Genomic DNA, 21,692 nt, shown 5'->3' on the forward strand with positions numbered 1-21,692 from the left:
CCTGTTCCCATGATGCACTGGGCCAGGGACAGACTAATTTGCATATAGCCAGGTTCAGAACTGGGATGGTGCAGTGAGCTAAAAAACGGTGATGGATCAAGCCCTGATCTTTTGACTGGGTAGGAGTGTTCTGCTTAATTCAGATACTCTGGACATCACCACCCCCTTTTTGAATTGCTATCTTGGGCGGCTGATCTTCAGGCAACTGCAAAGAAAAGACAGAGTGGGTGCCCTTCTGAATGCAGACCTACACCCAGGACCAAAGCGCTCCACAAAAGCCTGCTGGTGGGTCACTGCTCTCACGAGTGTTCGGTGTGCCATTTAAGTGCCGGGAAACAGGAAAGAAACCCAGACAAGACTGACTCATCCTGTGGAAGGATAAGACGCTTACAACAGAGAATATACGAACTGCACCTATACTATATTCATGATACTCCTAAATGCCCCTAGAGGGGAAGAGGGGATCAGAACCAGATGCACCTGTCTGTAGCACATGGTAGTCTTGAATGCCTGCACTATCTTTTCACCCAGACTGTTCATAAAGTTGATTTTAGAGCTGCTATGCACATAGCAGGGGGAATCTCAGACCATTCGCTGGTGGCGATGCAACTCGATGGTCCGGTTGTGGACTTCATCCTACCCCCAAGGGTTGATCCGTGATATTTAAAAGACAAGACGTTCAAAGCTCGTATGAGAGATAGAACAGAATTCTATTTTAAGGAGAACGGGCGGCCTGTTGAATCAGTTTGCGTGCTGTAGGATGAATTCAAGGCAGTGATTTGAGGCCAGACACAAGCCTTGATTGGGAGAATGTCGAAGGAACGTAAATTGAAGTGCGAGGCTCAGGACAAGGAATGTGCTTTCCTGGAGGCTCGCTTGGCAAGTGGGGAATCAGTTTCTCTCCCATTACACCATCAACTGAAGCAACCCACATTAAGCGTACTAATGGAAACTAGCGTGCACTCATTCGCTGGCTACCCAGCATTGTCTCTATGATGTTGGTGATAAAGCCAATGAGTTGCTTGCATGGCTAGGGAGACGAGACAAAGAACGGAACTAGATCCTTGAGGTTATTGACAACGGGATGGATATACTGGGAGAGACTTCCTGAAAGACCTGACCCTGCCAATGCTAACGAATGAGGACGGAGACGCAATAGACCAAGTAGACTAAATAAATAAGACAATAGGAACCTTGCAACAGGGCAAGCGATGGGCCTGATGAGCTCCCCTTAGAATTATATAAAAGAATGATGGATAAAGTCAGGGAGTACCTCCAGAGTAGGTTTCAGACTGCCTGAAAATATGGGTGTCTCCCAGAGGACCAAAGAACATCTAAGGCGGTGGTCATCCCAAAAAAGGACGAACCAGCAACTGAGTGGGGTTTTATAGACCTCTCTCCCCGCTTAATTTTGAGACTAAGGTCCTTGTGAACGCCCTGGCGATCTGCCTGCGGACAGTAATTGCACCAGTGGATCATCCTGATCAATCGGGCTTCATGCCACACCGGGGAACGCGCTTAAATCTCCGACACCTTAATGGAGTATCACATGCAACAGGGGATTCCTTTGCTGAATCAGTGGCGCTGCTATCAAGCTCTTGTATGTGGCCCCTTTAGCGCGCATGCGCGGCAATAATACAGTCTCTCGAGTCTTTGCCGTCCGACAGGGATGCTCCTTGTCTCCTGTGCTCTTTCCACGTTTGGGTTCACCAGGACCTCTCATATGGGGTATTCCAGTTGATCAGGAGTGAGAATCTCCCTATACGTTGACGTTTTGCTATATGACACGTAGCCAGCCTTCTTGAGTGAACAAATCCTACAATTTTTTCGCATATTTGGAGATCATTCAGGATGTAGGATCAACTGGAAGTCCTTAACATTCCTGCTGGTGGCAGGGACCCTGTGGCTGAACTCTCGGTGCACAGTTCGGGTGGCACTACATTGCTTTAAATATTTGGGCGTGTCTATTACAAGAGAGCACAGGCAGGAACATACTCCCGAAATTAGACCGTCTTCGCTGGGATCCCCCACACTTGCGGGTGCTCCCGCTCTCCTTACTGGGCCGGGTGGCCCTATTTAAAGTGATGACCCTCCAGGGTCTCCTGTACATTGTGCAGAAAATGTCCTTTAAGATCCCACCAGACATTTTTTTTCAAAAGGTAGACTGAGAACTTTGGCTCCTGTTGTGGGATGGTTGCACTTCGTGCTTAGTAAGGTGTAGAGGGGAGATTAAGGTGGACTGGCGGTCTGGAGCATTCTCAAGTGTTACTGGGCCACGCAGCTGGTGGCAGTCAACAACTGGGTTTTTGCGGACTGTGAGGATCCTGCTTACCGGGTAGATAGATTGGCCATGGGCAAGAGAGGTTACCCCACCCCGGTGCTGTATTGAAGAAAGTATGAGTGCACTCTATCTACTCATACCCAAACAGTAGTAAGGGTGTGGAGAGAGGCTACCAAGTGTTTAGGCTGAGAAGATAAGCTGACTGAAATTACTCCACTGTATGATGGTGATCTCTTAAGTGCAGTGGGAGGATTGCAGGGCTTAAAAAAAATGGGGATTGATTAGCTTAGAGCGGGCAGGCGATGTGTGGGGGGGACAGGCACTTGTGTCCTTCACGATCCTTCAACAAAGGTATGAATTAGGTGACTAAAAACGGTTCTGACATTTGCAGGTGGGTCACGCTCTGCAAGGTCACATCTGGGAAGGGGGGAAGTTGCTTGATGCATCCCCACTGGAGGACCAGCTGCTAACTAATCCCCTGACCGAAAAAGCCATCTCAACCATCTATAGGAAGTTGATCTACAATTCTCTGGATCCCTGGGGGATGTTTCAGGCGATCATTCACCAACTTTTATGTTTTTCAAAAACAAGCTTCCAAAGCTGGAGTTGGTTTTTAAAAACCAATAACTAATCGCCCTCACACCCTTGGAACTTTCTCCCTAATTAATTTAATCCCAGGAAATGGGATTCATTTAAAAACAAATTCTCATCACGACTGCCAGATATTCCCTGGTGGTCCTGAATAAGAGAACAAGCATTTGCAATACGATAGGTCTCGCATTAATTAAGTTTGAGCTATTGGCATTGCTAAATATTGCAACACCAATTGCAACAAAAGTCTATAAATGGTAGGCCAAAAAAAGTTATTTATTTTTGTAGCAATGGTGGCATGCTGCACTTTAGATGAATATGTTTAAAAGTAAAGTGCTCCATACTGCGATTGCTACAATAGTTAATTGTGGATGCGTTAACAATTGATGTGTGCACGGACTGCTGGTGGAGTGTGTGTGCCTGTAGAAATTGTGCACTGATGGCTGGTGGTGTGGGTGCCTGGTGGAAGTGTGCACTTATGGCTGGTGGTGTGTGTGCCTGTTGGAAGTGTGCACTGACAGCTGGTGGTGTGTGTGAGCCTGGTGAAAGCGTGCACTGACGGCTGCTGGTGTGTGTGTGTGCCTGGTGAAAGCGTGCACTGATGGCTGGTGGTGTGTGTGTGTGTGCCTGGTGAAAGCGTGCACTGACTGCTGGTGGTATGTGTGTGCCTGGTGAAAGCGCGCACTGACGGCTGGTGGTATGTGTGTGCCTGGTGAAAGCGTGCACTGACGGCTGGTGGTATGTGTGTGCCTGGTGAAAGCGTGCACTGACGTCTGGTGGTGTGTGCCTGGTGGAAGTGTGCACTGACGGCTGGTGGTGTTTGTGCCCAGTGAAAGCGTGCACTGATGACTGATGGTGTCTGTGCCTAGTGGTTGTGTGTGTGTGTGTGTGGTTGTGGTTGTGTGTGTGGTTTTGTGTATGGTTGTGTGTGTGTGTGTGTGGGGTTGTGTGTGTGGTTGTGTGTGTGGTTGTGTTTGTTGTTGTGTGTGTGGTTGTGTGTGTGTGGGGTTGTGTGTGTGGTTGTGTGTGTGGTCGTGTGTGTGTGGTTGTGTGTGTGGTTGTGTGTGTGGTTGTGTGTGTGTGTTGTGTGTGTGTGGTTGTGACTGTGATTAAGCTTGGATTTTCTATTTTCACGCTGCAGTTCAACTTGCCCAAAATCACACAGTGCAGAAGCAGAGACGCCGTGATTAAGCTCAGATTGTGTAGGAGGAAAGGGGAAGTGAGAGGAGGGAGAAAGCAAAGGGGAGGCGCTGAATAGGGAGAGAGAGAGCGAGGGAAGGGGGTGAAAGTTGGCGAGCTGTGGTACAGCGAGGAGGATGCTGACAGGTGGTGAGCCCACAAATTAACACGGAGAGGCGAGGCAAGCAGAGTCTTGAGGCAGGCGCCTGCTCCGAGTCTCCAACATGTAAATCACACAAAAGCCACATCAAAGGGACAATCATTGCATCGGACAATTTGCAAAGTAGTGACATTTCTTCTGAAGTACTGAGGGAGAGAAACTCAACATAGGGCGAAAGCATGGGGATTAAAGCTAAAGGGCTCTAGTCATCAAGAGTATCTGGCTGTTGGCAAAGCCACGTTTAGAAGGAGGGGCGGGGATGACGTTGCTTTAATATGTTCAGTTACCAAAAAAAAGTAATGTGGAAATTTAAAGCTCATTATAGCAAGCTTTACACTCTTCTTTTTTGCAGGCCGTAGTTAATATTAAATTTCCGAAACCTATTGGTCGGACTGGATCTGCCACTATTAGTCTTTAATTTATGGAAAGGGGGGGAGAGTATATGTACTATTTCCATGGGTCAGTTTCACTGTGGTTTACAGAGGTTTTCCACATACTGAAAGACAGTAGGCAAAACAGTAATGAGGAGAAAAACAAGCTCTCGGCATTGCATGGTGGGGGCGGGGGAGCGGCTTCCTTTGTAGTCTGATGCCGAGGCTCAGACAAATGGTGTGGGTGTGCGATGTGGCTGGAGATGTGCACACACCCAGCTCACATGAACTGTACCTAATCCGCAGTTTGGGGAGACTTTTCGAAAGCCTTACTATAATCTCGCCGATGGCTTAGATGAGACTTAAAAGGAATAGCGTGCCACATCATTTCATATACTGGCATCTGCCATCAGGCGTGCATAGGATCAGCAACAAATGTTTTTTGGCACAGCATCGCCCAGAAGCCTTGGCAAAGCCAATGGGACCCAAAGGCAACACCTGTTGGCTTTACCAGTGCTTGTTTTATTTTCTTGGTAAGGTGGTGGCAGAGGCTTTTCGCTTTCAGGGTGGGGATGGAGGAAGCGGGAGGTGACTGAACGAGGCAGAGCTACTATGTTCTTATGTGTTATTGATGTGTGTTTCATTTTTTTGGGGGGGTGGGGGTGTCTTCTGATCTTGCCTGGCTGCTCTAGGGGATTGAAGGATGTGTTCGGAACATATTTAATAAAACATTATGTAATGCTTCACACTGCACGTTGCCATTTCTGAGCGATGTAATGAGCCGTCGGAAGTGTTACTTTAGTTTATGCTACTCAATTTACCGACTTCAGAAAGATGGCAGTCCGATCCAGCCATGCCTGAATTCGTGACTTGTAGCTCAGTGGGATGTTGGTGCGAGCGTTGACTCACTGGGCTATCTCGCGAGTGATGACGAGTTATTGGTTTTATATACTGTCTATTAAAAGGGAAGGGGCGCGCCTGTCCAAAGGCAGGCTCGGGCTCGGTTTGGGGGGGAAGTGGGGAGGGTTAGGGAAGGGGTCTGACTGGAGGTCTTGAGCTGCGGGGCCTGATGGATGCTCGTGTCTAAACCCGCTGCCCCTCTCCCCGTCGTCTAACCTACTTTCCCTTGGATAACGCGGTTAGCCGGATTTAATCTAGGGGGGCACACCAGCTGTACCCTGCCGCCCAAGCCCGCAGGTGCCGTCGCTTCCTGTGCTGCAGCACCGCATTGCCCCCCCCTCCCGGAGCAAGGCTTTCCATACCCATTGTGTCTTACCACCCTCCTGTGGTGGCGCCCCCTCGTAATTTTGGCTCTCAGTTCTTGAGTGAGATATAAAAGTGCTGGTAATCGCTGTCTCAGAGTGCCGAGAATTGCGGGTATCTCCCATCCATGGCACTGTTCCAGCCATCTGCTGGGCACACTGCCAGCCACAGAGCTGGCCTCACCCCTCAGTTGGCACTGTGGGCACAGCCTCTGTGGTTGGCAGCCCTCTTCTGGGCGCACTGTCCTCCCCAGAGCTGGTCTCGCCCCTCGGTTGGCACTGTGGGCACTGCATCTGTGGTTGGCAGCCCTCTGCTGGGCGCACTGTCCTCCCCAGAGCTTGTCTTACTTCTCGGTTGGCACTGTGGGCACTGCCTGTGTGATTGACAGCCCTCTGCTGGGCGCACTGTCCTCCCCACAGCTGGTCTCGCCCCTCGGTTGGCACTGTGGGCACTGCCTCTGTGGTTGGCAGCCCTCTGCTGGGCGCACTGTCCTCCCCAGAGCTTGTCTCACTTCTCGGTCGGCACTGTGGGCACTGCCTCTGTGATTGACAGCCCTCTGCTGGGCGCACTGTCCTCCCCAGAGCTGGTCTCGACCCTCTGTTGGCACTGTGGGCACTGCCTCTGTGGTTGGCTGCCCTCTGCTGGGCGCACTGTCTTCCCAGAGCTGGTCTCGCCCCTCGGTTGGCACTGTGGGCACTGCCTCTGTTTTTGGCAGCCCTCTGCTGGGCGCACTGTCCTCCCCAGAGCTGGTCTCGCCCCTCGGTTGGCACTGTGGGCACTGCCTCTGTGGTTGGCAGCCCTCTGCTGGGCGCACTGTCCTCCCCAGAGCTGGTCTCGCCCCTTGGTTGGCACTGTGGGCACTGCCTCTGTGGTTGGCAGCCCTCTGCTGGGCACACTGTTCTCCCCAGAGCTGGTGTCGCCCCTCGGTTGGCACTGCCTCTGTGGTTGGTAGCCCTCTGCTGGGCGCACTGTCCTCCCCAGAGCTGGTATCACCCCTTGGTTGGCACTGTGGGCACTGCCTCTGTGGTTGGCAGCCCTGTGCTGGGCGCACTGTCCTCCCCAGAGCTGGTCTCACCCCTTGGTTGGCACTGTGTGCTGTGGCTGGCTGGCCTCTGATTTGAAGACATAGACATTTTCTGCCTGTTTTGAAGAAACTACCTCAATCCTCTCCGGCGCCGGGGACCCAACTCTCCTTTCTCTCTTTCCAGGGGCGTCAGATCTGATAACGCCCCCCCCAGATTACCACGCCCTCCCCAAACTTGGCCGGTGCTGACTTGCACCCCCTTCTCGGTGCCAGTGACGTCTCCCTCCAGTTTCCTCCTCGCAAATACCTCCAAATCTCCCACTTACCACACCCCCTCCCCCCTCCTCACTCTATCCTACAAGTGGGCAGTGAAATCCCTCCAGCTTGATCTCCTAGTTGCCAAACCTTACTTGACGGCCCTAAATCTGTGAACTGCAGCTGCTCCCCCCCTTATTAACTACTTTAGCTGTGACTTCCCCGGTTGGCAGTGTTCCCCCCCACTCCCCCGCCCCCTGTTGACACTGAATTTAGCCAATCCGATCACTTGGTCCGCAGTGCCAACTCCAACTCCATTATTTGTCATTAAAGCCTTAATCTGCCCCCTCTGCCCACGGCCCCGCCCCCTCCTTGGGGGCTCTCTGTCTGGATAGAGTGCTCTGTGGCGCTGGAGCAGGGGCCCTCGCTAGTCTGCCCCCCCCCCCCAGTACAACCAGTGCCGGGAGTGTGAGGGGACTGGGGGTCTGGGGAAGAGTCCCATCTGGACTGCAGGGCCCTGGAGATGCGGGGACAGTAAGTGGGGGCGGGTCTCGGTGGGAGGCTGCCCCCCTCCCCTCACCGAAGCCTCACTTTATCCTCAGCCTGCAGCGTCCAGGGTGGGGCCGGCGCCCCAGGCACCTCCCGTGAGGACTCTATGTAGGATTGTCTAGCGCCTAGAAGCGAGGAGAGGGGTGGGCTGCGGGGTCAGCGTCTCTGTGCACCATTTGCACTGGTGTGTCTTAGAACGATTGTTTCTGATGTGCCTGTGAGTCTGACAGACGGGGGCCCCATTCCAGCTCTGAGTGTGCCCAGCTCTGAGTGTGCGTGTGCCCAGCTCTGAGTGTGCGTGTGTCCAGCTCTGTGTGTGCGCGTGTCCAGCTCCGACTGTGTGTGCGCGCGTCACAACGGCCCATTTCAGAGCCACCTAATAACCCCCTGTCTTTCTCTCCTCAGGTGTGCGTGATGAGAGCCCTGCCCCCCTTCACCCTGCTGGTACTCCTGCTGTGCCCCTGGCATGCCACGGCCCACCCTACCTTCCAGCACCCGGACACAGCCTTCAACCACTTGGCGCTAGACCGAGAGACGCGCGCTGTGAACCGCCTCTTCCAGCTCTCGCCAGACCTGGAGCTGGTGGGCGAGGAAAAGACCGGCCCGGTGGATGACAGCCCCGACTGCCTGCCGTTCAAGGACGTGCAAGAGTGCCTGCAGGCCCGGCCTACCGACAACGCCAACAAGCTGCTGGTGGTCAACGGGTGCGGCCGGGAGCTGGTAGTGTGCGGACAGGTCTTCCAGGGACTCGGTGGCCGAGGTGCTCTACTACCCGGTGGACCCCGGGGACAACCAGTTTGTGGCCGCCAATAACATGCGGGTGACCACAGTGGCCCTGGCGGGCAGCACCACGGATGGACGCCAGCTGATGATCGTGGGGCGCGGCCTGACGGCCAGGCTGTCCGCCGGCATTCCTCCCATCACCGTGCGCCAGCTCAACCAAACGCCCGTCTTCTCCAACGAGGGCCTGGGCAAGCTGGTGGTCAGCGACTTCTCAGACTACAACAACCACTTCATGGGGGTCTTCGGCCACGCTGGCCATGTCTACTTCCTCTTCTTCAGGCGCGGGCCCATGACGCAGCTGGAGTACGCCAGCTACGTGGCCATGGTGTGCGACCAGAACCTGCTGCTTTCCTCCTACGTGGAGATGCAGCTGGTCTGCCAGGACTCCAAGGGCAAGAACTACAACCTGGCGCAGGCCGCCCACCTGCAAGCCCAGGAGGGGGGGGGAGCAGCCACGCTCTTCGTGGTCTTCGCCGCTTGGGTGGCCTCCATCCCAAGCGCCACCCAGGACACGGCCATGTGCGCCTTCAGCCTGGAGGAGGTGGACAAGCAGCTGGAGAGGGCCAGGATGCTGAGCTACACCAAGGCCAGCCGCGACGAGCAGCGCCAGCAAGTGGCAGTCATCGAGTATGGAGTTACCTCCAGCTGTGGGATGCTGCCAGAGGTAAGCTGGGATGGAAGGGGGATCTCCTGGGTTTCACCTCAGAGTATGGGGTGACCACCAGCTGCGTGCTGCTGCAAGAGGTAGTATGGGATGGAAGGCGGATCTCCTGAGGTACACCCTCAGAGTATGAGGTGACCACCAGCTGCGGGACACTACCACAACTAGGTTGGGATGGAGAAGAGATTTTCTGGGGGTCACAATGTAAGGAGTGACCTCCAGCTATGGGATACTGACAAAGGTAGGTTGGGATGGAGATTCCATCTCTTGGGACTCACCTCAGAGTATGGGGTGCTCACCAGCTGCAGGGTGCTGCCAGAGGTAGACTGGGATGGAAGGGGGATCTCCTGGGACTGACCTCAGAGTATGGGGTGATCACCAGCTGCAGGGTGCTGCCAGAGGTAGACTGGGATGGAAGGGGGATCTCCTGGGACTGACCTCAGAGTATGGGGTGCTCACCAGCTGCAGGGTGCTGCCAGAGGTAGACTGGGATGGAAGGGGGATCTCCTGGGACTGACCTCAGAGTATGGGGTGATCACAAGCTGCAGGGTGCTGCCAGAGGTAGACTGGGATGGAAGGGGGATCTCCTGGGACTGACCTCAGAGTATGGGGTGCTCACCAGCTGCAGGGTGCTGCCAGAGGTAGATTGGGATGGAAGGGGGATCTCCTGGGGTTCACCTCAGAGTATGGGGTGATCACCAGCTGCAGGGTGCTGCCAGAGGTAGAATGGGATGGAAGGGGGATCTCCTGGGGTTCACCTCAGAGTATGGGGTGATCACCAGCTGCAGGGTGCTGCCAGAGGTAGACTGGGATGGAAGGGGGATCTCCTGGGGTTCACCTCAGAGTATGGGGTGATCACCAGCTGCAGGGTGCTGCCAGAGGTAGATTGGGATGGAAGGGGGATCTCCTGGGGTTCACCTCAGAGTATGGGGTGATCACCAGCTGCAGGGTGCTGCCAGAGGTAGACTGGGATGGAAGGGGGAGCTCCTGGGGTTCACCTCAGAGTATGGGGTGATCACCAGCTGCAGGGTGCTGCCAGAGGTAGAATGGGATGGAAGGGGGATCTCCTGGGGTTCACCTCAGAGTATGGGGTGATCACCAGCTGCAGGGTGCTGCCAGAGGTAGACTGGGATGGAGAGATCTTCTGGGGTTCACCTTGGAGTAAGGGTGACCACCAGCTGCTGGGTGCTGCCAGAGGTAGTTTGGGATGGAGAAGAGATCTCCTGAGGTACGCCTCAGAGTATGGGGTGACCTCCAGCTGCAGGATGCTGCCAGAGGTAGATTGGGATGGAAGGGGGATCTCCTGGGGTTCACCTCAGAGTATGGGGTGATCACCAGCTGCAGGGTGCTGCCAGAGGTAGACTGGGATGGAAGGGGGATCTCCTGGGGTTCACCTCAGAGTATGGGGTGATCACCAGCTGCAGGGTGCTGCCAGAGGTAGAATGGGATGGAAGGGGGATCTCCTGGGGTTCACCTCAGAGTATGGGGTGATCACCAGCTGCAGGGTGCTGCCAGAGGTAGACTGGGATGGAGAGATCTTCTGGGGTTCACCTTGGAGTAAGGGTGACCACCAGCTGCTGGGTGCTGCCAGAGGTAGTTTGGGATGGAGAAGAGATCTCCTGAGGTACGCCTCAGAGTATGGGGTGACCTCCAGCTGCAGGATGCTGCCAGAGGTAGATTGGGATGGAGAGGAGATCTTCTGGGGTTCACCTTATAGTAAGTGTTGGACCTGGCCCTGCCCAGGTGCGGGTGGCATGACCTTGTAGTAGTTGGCAGCCATCTTGTTTTAGAAGCTTTTCAGATCCAGTCCCCTTATTATTTATCTGACCCAGGGAACATAGGAAAAATATGAGACTGACACCCCTAAAATCAGAATTACGTGATACACTCTTTAGGAAGAGTGCTCTCCACCTCCTAGGTCTAGAAATAGGACTTCTGGACCGGGACTATCCTCCAGGCAATCTAGCTGGACGATACTGCTATGATGTGTATTCCCCATCTGGAGACAGTGACAGGGCCTGGGGAAACTCCGCCATCTGGTATCTGCTGTCTGCCCTTTAGATTAGAGGGGAGGAGTAGTTTCGTGCTGCGTCCTGGCCTCCACAATGCCGGCGCCGCTTCCTGCTGGGCGGCTGACGACCCTACCTTCCTGCTTCAAAGGATGAGGTGGCCCATGACGGGAGCCACCCCCGACCGGGCCTAAGGGAGGGAAACCCCCGGCCTACAAGAAAGGAGATCAAAGACATTTTGAGGGATAAAAGAAGGACGCTGGAACTAGAGAATCAGATCTGCTAGGGGAACCTCCGAAGAGGTACCCCCGGGAGCCCTCCTAAGGCACGACGGGTGTGCCTATCACCAAGAGCCCTGCTGACGCTGTCGCGGCTCCAAGTCCTCGCTATCCACAAGGGCCCTGCTGACGCTGTCGCGGCCCCAAGCCTTAGCCATCACCTGAGCCCTGCTGGCGCTGTCACGGCTCCAAGTCCTCGCTATCCACAAGAGCCCTGCTGACGCTGTCGCGGCTCCAAGTCTTCGCTATCCACAAGGGCCCTGCTGACGCTGTCGCGGCCCAAAGCCTTCACCATCACCTGAGCCCTGCTGACGCTGTCGCGGCTCCAAGTCTTCGCTATCCACAAGAGCCCTGCTGACGCTGTCGCGGCTTCAAGCCTTCGCTATCCACTAGGGCCCTGCTGACGCTGTCGCAGCCCCAAGATTTCGTCATCACCTGAGCCCTGATGATGCTGTCGCGGCTCCAAGTCTTCGCAATCCATAAGAGTCCTGCTGACACTGTCGCGGCTCCAAGTCTTCGCTATCCACAAGGGCCCTGCTAACGCTGTCCCAAGCCTTCGCCATCACCTGAGGCCTGCTGACACTGTCGCGGCTCCAAGTCCTCGCTATCCACAAGAGCCCTGCTGACGCGACCAATCACAGCCAACACGCGTTTCGTCACATCCGTGACTTTCTCAGAGCTCTTGAACTGCTCGAATAGTTGTTGGAAATATCAGTGGCTCTGTGATAACGAATAGAAAGGTCCTCTTCAACTGGCATTCAGTAGTTAAAACATGCAGGAACATTCCCTTATTTCCTATTCGGTTCTGAGACAGGAGATACGTCCTCCTTCGAAAATCTTTCGTAAAGATGTCAAAATAGTAGCATCAATGATTCCTCGTCATGTGGTCAAACCGCGTTCAATTGTTTAGGGCACTATGATAGGACCTTAAAACATGCCGAATCGTTCCTTTCTTTTCCATTCAGTTCTGAGACAGGAGATCTGCCTTTCATAAAATTATTTCCATATAGGTTTGTAAACAGTAACATTAATGATTCCTCGTCATATGGTCAGAACAGTATTCAATTGTCAAGGCTCTATGAAAAGACCCTTAAATACCGGCTTCATGTAGCCTCTGCAAATAGTTCCTCCCATATCGGTAGCCGTGGCATGACGAGGAATCATTGACGCTACTGTTTTGACATCTTTATGAAAGATTTTCGAAGGAGGACGTATCTCCTAAGCCTTGAGAAAGTCACGGTGGTGACGAAACGCACGTTGTCTGTGATCGGTGTTCTTCACAACGAGGACTGGACCACAATGCATATTACACAAACATCTGTTGAATGAATATAGTGACAAATTGTAATGTGCCAGTCCTGTCTTATTATTCTTAATACATTTACCAAGAATGTTCTAATTGAACAGTTCTCGTGGTATCCTGAAAGAGGAAGAATCTCTCCTCATCTTTGTGCTTTTGGTGAGATAGATAGTGTATCACAATTGAATTGATGTGAAATGTTAGGAGTGCTGGGGTTTCCTTCATGTTGATATAGTCCTAGCCCTGATTGGACAATTCCCGCCATCTTCAAGATCGTGGTGTGAGAAAATGCCATCTTTCTTGCATGGTATGCCCCCACTTTTTGCTGAATGGCTGATGTACTTTGACTGAGTGTGCCCTGGGTTCCTGCCAACCAGCCATCTCGAAATTGGACTCATACACGTTACCAAGAGTTGATGAGCTAATCGAGAAATTAGACGAAGCCCGATATATAACCACACTCGATCTTACCAAAGGCTATTGGCAGGTACCACTTAAACAGGAAGACCAAGGAAAAAACGCCTTTAGCACCCCTAATGGGTTATACAAGTTTACAGTACTGCCTTTTCAAATACATGGAGCACCCGCGACGTTCCAAAGACTTATGAACAAAGTTCTTTCCCAACAACAAGAGTACTCCTTACCCTACATAGACGATATCATAATATTTAGCCCTACCTGGGAACAACATCTCGTCCATTGTGGAAAGATATTCCAAGCACTTAGGACTGCAGGGCTCCACGTGAACTTCAAAAGGTCCAGGATAGGCTTCACCAAAGTAAAATATTTGGGCTACCTATTGGGGAATGGGGCTACCGCTCCTCAACAAGAGAAAGTGAGAACAGTCTTAGAAACCCCCTTCCCCGCCACCAAAAAAGGCATTAGATTCCTTTTGGGCTTACTAGGCTACCACCGCCGGTTTATACCCAATTATTCTGAAATAGCAGCACCACTAACCGACCTACTGAAGAAAGAGAAAAGGAACAAAGACCTGGTAAATCCCCCACAGGCCGCCGGAAAGGCATTCCCCGAGCTCAAGTGAGCCATAACGTCCAGCCCTATCCTTATTTTACCCAACTTCAGGGAACCCATTATCCTACAAACAGATGACTCGGAAGTAGGTCTGGGGGCCATTCTTTCCCAACAAACAAAAGAAGGCCTTGAGTGCCCGGTCCTCTTTATCAGCCGTAATTTATTTCCAAGGGAGAAGAAATATTCTACGGTTCAGAAAGAGTGCTTAGCTATAAAATGGGCTGTGGAGAAGTTTCACTATTATCTGGAGGGATCTCCTTTTGTCCTGTATACTGATCACGCCCCCCTCTTGTGGATGAGTCATAACAAAGGGAATAACCCCAGTGTCCTCAGGTGTTTTTTGGCTTTGCAACCCTACTGTAAATGAAAAAAATTAAAATCTGTATTTGTAAAGCACAAACTACTTACCCATACGGGTCTCAAGGCGATGGGGGCCGCTGTGGAAATTAAGTGAGATATTGACCAGAGTCACAGGGTGCTGAGCTCAGCTGCCGACTGAGCCCAGGATCGATCAGTGAACCCTGTGCTCCGAAGTCAGCTGCCCTGGCCGCTGCACCACACCTCTTCACCATTCTACGAGATGGCATTGACTACTCATTTGAGGTCCGTCATAGAAAAGGGTCTGATAACGGCAATGCTGAATTCCCTCATTTCCCCCGAACGGGAAACGTCTGGGGGTGGGGTGTGTCAGGTAGCCCCTGTGGTACACGATGGGATAGAGGATAAGGAGTGCCATGCAATCTCTTCATATATTTCTCCCCTCCTATATTCACAGTCCCGTTTTACCAGTTGTCCGCTTTGCTGTCATCAAGAAGTAGAGAGAGGGGAATTGGCAGGCAGCCCCTTTAAGCCGGAGCTGAGGACGGACATCAGAGGATACACGCTTCAAGAAGGTGGGGTGGAGAGTGCAACAGGTTGGTCAGTAGTTGATCCAGCTACACGCAGCACGGGAATGCGAGATGGAGAAACTAGCAGGGGAAGACTGGAAAGACGGAGAAGACCTAACAGCCTTCAAAAGAGAAAAACGGAGCCCAGGGGAGGTCACAGCTTGTCAGCGAGCGGAACACCTGAAACTGGTGGAGGAGGGAAAGCCGAAACAGAAGGAGACCAGACCTCACTGAAGGACGCAGAGTCACCACGCCGTGGCCCCGGAGGGACGTGGCTCTTCCAGGTGCGTGGGCGTCTACAGGGCATTTGGAAAGGGGCTGAGTCAAAGAGGGAGGGGAGGCTGAGGGGGAAAAAGGAACCCTGGGAAAATGAAATAAGTGAGACAGAAAAGAAAGACAAGAGCAGAAATCATCGGCTACTCTTTTTCTTTTGGTTGCTCCAACCTCTACCCCCTCCCTTCACATTTATGCATAGCTATTATTTATCCCTCACATCCTCCCTTGACTAAACCATAAATCAAAAACACTTACCTGAGTCTTTTCCTTCTGTCTGAGGGACGACGGCGGCCGAGGATCACCTAAGGGACTGAAGTGAAAGACCCTGTGGGAAAGAAGAATATAAAAGAGACAATCAATCATTGTGATTTCCTGTAATACTAATAAAAAGTGCACACCAAGAAATTATTCAATGCAGTGTGCTCCTTCTTAACCGACTCTTCTAGAACGGGGAGCTACATACTTTGCCTACAGGGAATGGGAGACAGACACACAGAGACCAACAGAGACACACACAGGAAAGCATAGTAGGAAAACGCTACATACAGTTTTTATATGCTTGCATATGTACATTATTTCAGAAAGATGGTGGAACTATTCATTTTGTTCAATGTGCTTATACTGCTAATTACTTTTATCTGATTCTATTATCATTGCAGCACATACATTCTATACAAGAATTACGATGGTTCGATTAATAATGAAAATGCTAATGTTATGTTATTTTAATTTGATATCGCGCACAAATTACCCCTAAGCAGAAACTACTTTAAGGAGAAATTTAGGATTGGTACGTAGAACCACTCTATCTTTGTGAAGTTGAAAGAAAGGCTCTTGTATAGTTAATGCCTGAAGTTCCTCAACTCTCCTTAGTGAGGTTATCGTTATGGGGAAAGCAACTTTCCATGATAGGAATTGTAACGGACATTTGTGCATTGGTTCAAAAGGCAGGCCCATTAGCCTTGTAAGAACTATGTTTAAGTTCCACTCTGGAGCAGGGGGAACACTTGGCGGTATAACCCTTTTTAATCCTTCCATGAAGGCTTTAATCACTGGTACTCTGAGAGAGATAGGTGTTGTCTATTTTGCAAGTATGCAGCTACAACTCCCGGGTGTTAACAAATGGATGTGTAAGTTAATCCACATTGCTGTAAAGGCAACAGTTAACAAATGATGTTCTGCACAAAAGCATCAAGATGATTGATATTGTTGTTGTTACAATAGGCAACAAAACGTTTCCATTTGCCTCATAACATGCTCTTGTAGTAGGCTTACTAGCTTCCTTGAAATTATTCATATAGTCTGGTGGTAGTTGTAAATAACCAAACTCTACGACTTCAGGAGCCAAATCGCTAGGTTGAGTTCTCTGGGAATTGGATGTCTGATTTCTCCATGGCTCCGAGTGAGGAGACAAGGTGTGAGATGTAGCTTTTGATGTGGAACCACTGATAGTTTTAAGGTTGAGAGTACCGAGGTTGACGAGAACATGTGGGGGCTATTAAGATCAGTGAGGGACATTTGTCTGAGCTTCCGAACTAGTAATGGAATTAGCAGGAGAGGCGGAAAAGCGTAAGCAAATATCCCTGACCAAATCATCCATAGGGCATTGCCTTCGGATGCTGGGTGTGGGAACCTGGATGCAGAGTTTGGGCTTTTTGCGTTGTGCACTGTGGCAAACAGATCTATTTGTGGAAAACCTCAGTTTTGAACGTAGGGAAGAAGAACTTGGGGAGGAAGTTCCCACTCGTGTACTTGCTACCTGTGTCTGCTGAGCAGGTCTGCAATCTGATTGTCTACTCCTAGGAGGTGTTCTGCTAGGAGATAGATTTTCTGGTGAATCGCCAAATCCCAAATGCTTTGTGCAAGGTGCGACAGCTGGAGAGAGTGAGTCCCTCCCTATTTCTGTAGGTAGTACATTGCTGTGATGTTCTCTGTGCGTACTCAGACCGTCTTGCCTACAAGTTGGGTGAGAAAAGCTGAGTGCTAGAAACACTGCTAGAAGTTCCAGGTAGTTGATGTGGAGACGTGTGTGTTTGTCCGACTGCAGCCCTTGGACTTTGCAATGTTGAAGATGGGCACCCCAACCGGTTACTGTGGAATCGGGTCTACGAAAGGCCGCCCTTTTGCTAAGTTTTGAGGGTTCCACCACTGCAGCGAGCGATGGTTGCCGCTGTCTACCAACACTAGGTCGGGGTCGCAAATTGCGAGGCTCATTAATATTAATGAGCCTCCCGCAATTTGCGAGCCCATTGGGAATGCCAACCCTACCAGGAATGGTGGCCTGCTGAGCTCAGCAGACCACCATGTCTGGGACTGCTTTTTAATAAAGCAGCTTTTTTTTTTCTTTCTGTGCAAGGTGCGACAGCTGGAGAGAGTGAGTCCCTCCCTATTTCTGTAGGTAGTACATTGCTGTGATGTTCTCTGTGCGTACTCAGACCGTCTTGCCTACAAGTTGGGTGAGAAAAGCTGAGTGCTAGAAACACTGCTAGAAGTTCCAGGTAGTTGATGCGGAGACGTTTGTTTGTCCGACTGCAGCCCCTGGACTTTGCAATGTTGAAGATGGGCACCCCAACCGGTTACTGTGGAATCGGGTCTACGAAAGGCCGCCCTTTTGCCAAGTTTTGAGGGTTCCACCACTGCAGCAAATGATGGTTGCCGCTGTCTACCAATACTAGGTCGGGGTCGCAAATTGCGAGGCTCATTAATATTAATGAGCCTCCCGCAATTTGCGAGCCCATTGGGAATGCCAGCCCTACCAGGGATGGTGGCCTGCTGAGCTCAGCAGACCACCATATCTGGGACTGCTTTTTAATAAAGCAGCTTTTTTTTCCTTTCTGTTTTTTAAATGCAGGCTGTTTTTCTTAAAGGAAAACGGGATGCATTAAAAAAAAATGAAACGTTTTTGTTTCATTCTTTAAGGTCCCTGGGACCACTGCCGGCCCTTAAAAAATGTTATTAGACACAGTCACAAAGTGGATGGTGTACCCTGGGGACCCCTTTGAAATTGCGACTGCAATGCCACCCTCTTGAAGAGGGTGGTCATTTGCAAGTGTTTTGCGACCGCAATTGTGGTCACCAAACATTCACACATAGCATTGCGGACGCAATTAGGGAGGGAATGCCCCTTCCTAATTGCGACTCGCAATTCCGAAATAGCGAGTCGCAAATAAACTGCGACTCGCTATTTTGGAATTGTACACGGCCAACAGTGATTTTGCATGTGCAAACGGGTTCGCAAACCCGTTTGTGCATGCAAAATCACTTCTTACATCTGGCCCCCTGTGATTGATTCCACTGACTCGTTAGACATTGTTGCAGAGGACACATGTGAAGCCTTGCATGAGGTACGATTGCAACGCAGGATGCCATCATTCCCAGCAGTTGCATGAAGACTTTGGCTGGTAATGATTGGTTGAGTTGAAATTGTAATAGTGTGGCCTGGATATTGTGAATCCTGGCTATATTGGGAGTGGCTAGAGCATTGAGAGTGTTGATGGAAGCTCCCAGATAAGATTGCACTTGTGCCGGACACAGGTGAGATTTCTGTGCAATTATTGTAAAACCCAACTGGTGAAGTAGATGTACTGTTGTCGGATTGTGTAGTGTCCTTGGTGAGAGAGAGGATCATCTGGGTGTCGTGGGCGTAGAATACTATACTGAGTCCGTGCTGTTTGACGATGGTGACAAGGAGGGCCATGTAGATGTTGAAGAGCGTGTGGCAGAGCGACGATCCTTGTGGTACTCCGTGTTGGACGGTGACCTCAGGGGCAACCAGGAAGTGTACCTGACCACCCTGGGGCCCACCCTCCTAAGTACAAAAGCCGAGCGCTGGCGAGAGACTTCTCAGGAGGAGAGTCTCGAATCTAGGATCGTACATACTATACCAGCACCACACGACAAAGAGACACCACACCATAGCTTCTTAAGAACGTTCTTTATCTCGTGATGCAAAAGGATCTTTATGATCAGCAAATGCAGGTATTTACAAATAGGGCAAGGGCCCAGAAAGTCTCTGTCAGGATGGGGGTAGCGGGACAGTCTTATGGTTCAGTGTCAATATCGGTGCGTATCCGGCGCACAGCTCTCAATCCTTGAGCCGGGGGATACGATGTGATCTTTGGGGATCCAGCGGGACCAGGAGAATCAGGGAGCCGCGTGTCACTCAGCCGGGCTCTAGCAGGATGTCAGAGGGCTTACGATCTTTAGGGGAGCCGCGAGTCACTCAGCGGGCTCAGGTGTTCCAAAGTCTGCAAGGGAGCCGCGAGTCACTCAGCTGGGCTCAGGTGTTCAAAAGGCGCAAGGGGAGCCGCGAGTCACTCAGCAGGGCTCAGAGTTTCCAAAGGCGAATCTATCGAACGTCCCGGAGCATCCCCAGTTATAGGACTGCTCCTCTTTGATCTCCCGACTTCTGGTATGCCGGGGTAAGGACGTCTAAAATTGGTTCTGGAGGCTCGAGAACATTGTCCTCGGATTTCGGCTAGTCTTTAGAATGTTTTGGCTCAGAAGAGAGATTGTGTTTCGAAGCGGAGGGTTTTGGCTCCGAAGCATGATTGTGTTTCGCGGCGGAGGGTTTCGGCTCCAAACCAGATTTGTCCTTGGAGCATGATGATTCCGGATCCGAAGGTAATTTCTTCTGACTCGATCCGGAGCTGGAAGGCTTGACGGTTTGTTTTGGTGCCGAGGGACGTGGCGTTGGAAACATTGTCTCGGTGCCGACTTTGGCCAGAAGGCAGAGGTGGTGCCGTAGCCTTATGAGTTTTAGAAGAGGATTTAGGGGGCAAGGGTTCTTCGGTACTCACTGTACCATGTCGCGAAGGCACATCTTGGGACTCCAGATAGATTTCGAGCTCGGAATCAGACTCTGGAATCGAGAGGGCCTCTTCTTCTACGGAGGATGCTTCTATCTCTTCTTGGTCAGATTCTTCTGCAAAGATATCCAGTGTGTTGAATGCTTTGGCGCTGCCTCTCTCGTCATCGAGCCTGATGATCGGGTAGAGTCCTCTTGGACCGCAACGACTTACAAGCGTCGCAGTCTTCCTCCTTGTGCTCCGGAGAGAGGCATAAGTTACAAACTTGATGTAGGTCGGTGCGAGGGTACTTGGTGTGGTACCAAGGAAATAAATGGAATGGAGTCCGTTCCATTTGTAGAAGGCTGGGGCTACGTAGCCCGACGGTTGCCCGCAAGGTTTTCTATCGAAAATGGATAGTTTGTCGATTGATCTGAAACGCAGAGAACAAAGAAATGCATACTGAAACAATACTGTCGAGGGTAGAGTGGACTGCGCACCGAGGGGAACCCGAAGAACGGTTTCGGAGCGCAGCAATACACATCCAAACCTGTTGGGGGTAAAAAAGAATCTAACAATGGAGTCAATGCCCATGTGCACTATCACCGAAAGGAGGAGTCACCTTACCTCGTGACTGGAAAGACTTCTTCAAAGAAAAACAACTTGCAAACATCCGGACCCAACACAAGATGGCAGGAGTATGTAAAGCATGTGCATCTACAGCACACATGCCTCAAACATAAGATTAATGGCCCCAAATCTCTGCCGTGGTATCTGGTCATGTTGTGGCTGAGTGTGCCATGTGATGTAGCAGGCTATAGTGCTTGGTGTGAGTTGGTCATTTTTGAACAGTGCTGAACAGTTAGGCACATTTTGATTTTCTTTGTTTTTGGGATCGTGTGATATAGTGCGGTACCTACCGTATGATGTAAGTAAATAAATTACATTGCTAATATACCATAAGGATGTGGGGTGAGTGTTTTTAGAACCGAAGCCTTGCTGATTATATGCAGAATAACAGGTCTGGGAGGTCACTACTGACTAGAGCAGGTTAGCAGCTGCACAGGCCTTGGGCACTGATCCTATTGAGGATAATATGTGACGGGCCACTGGTGACTGGAGCTTGCTAGTAACAACGCTGGCCTCTGATATTCATTACAAGCAGGGTAACAATACATGTCAATATTGACTGGAACTGGTTGGCAGTAGAGTTGACCTCTGGTTTTTAATATTTGCACGATTTAAGGTACAGGCGTCACTACTGACTGAAGTTACTTAGCAGGATAATAGGTCTCAGGGAGCCAATACTGACTGAAGCTGGTTAGTATGATCACTAGTCCCAAGGTGCTACTAATGACTCAAGTTGGCTAGAATGATAACAGGTCCCCGGGGCCAGTACTAACAGGAGCTGGCTAGTAGGCTTACATACAGGTCCAAGGGGCCACTACTGACTGGAGCTAGCTAAAAGAATAACAGGCCCAAGGGTGGTGGGGTGCGAGTGGCACCAGTGACCGGAGTTGGCTAGAAGCATTGACAACCGTTGGTATTGATTAAATGCAGGATTCCAGGTCACAGGAGGCACTCCTGAATACAGCTGGATAGCAGCAGTGGTGGCCTCTAGGAAGAAGGAATTGAGAAAGCATAACCGGATATACTGGTTTCTTTAATACCGATAATTGGTTACACATGAATGCCACAACCTGCATTGATATATTACATTACCAAATTACAATATTCTTATATTAATTTGATGTGTCTGTTCGCCTTAATATGTCTGCAAAGTTACATGATTCTATTAGGGCCCAGAACCATTTTCTTTAGTGATGTCCATCTGCACACTTTCCTGCATCTTGTAGTAAATTGAACATTTCCAGAAACAGTGAATTCTGCAGCTTTTCTGTGTATCTTTGATCTGCACCTCACGGACTCCTCACATTCCTCTCGAGAGAAGATCCTGCCTCCTACTCATTAGTGTTGTTTCAGTAACTGCTTCTATCACGTGTTCA

At 51.0% G+C, this 21,692-nt stretch overlaps 1 protein-coding gene and 1 long non-coding RNA gene across 2 annotated transcripts in view; both read right to left on the bottom strand.

Moving 5' to 3' along the window:
• The window catches only part of LOC144805540 (uncharacterized), a 215,678-nt gene that overhangs the window by 10,013 nt on the left and 183,973 nt on the right, over window positions 1-21,692 (bottom strand). The gene's annotated exons all lie outside the window — the stretch shown is intronic.
• LOC144805552 (uncharacterized) overlaps window positions 1-21,692 on the bottom strand; it is a 39,524-nt gene that overhangs the window by 7,618 nt on the left and 10,214 nt on the right. Inside the window, exon 4 of the long non-coding RNA XR_013605538.1 lies at window positions 15,155-15,224. This is a non-coding gene — a long non-coding RNA (uncharacterized LOC144805552). The remainder of the gene's footprint in view (window positions 1-15,154; window positions 15,225-21,692) is intronic.

The sequence above is a fragment of the Lissotriton helveticus genome (genome assembly GCF_964261635.1).
Source record: "Lissotriton helveticus chromosome 1_1 unlocalized genomic scaffold, aLisHel1.1 SUPER_1_unloc_14, whole genome shotgun sequence".
Taxonomy (NCBI): Eukaryota; Metazoa; Chordata; class Amphibia; order Caudata; family Salamandridae; genus Lissotriton; species Lissotriton helveticus.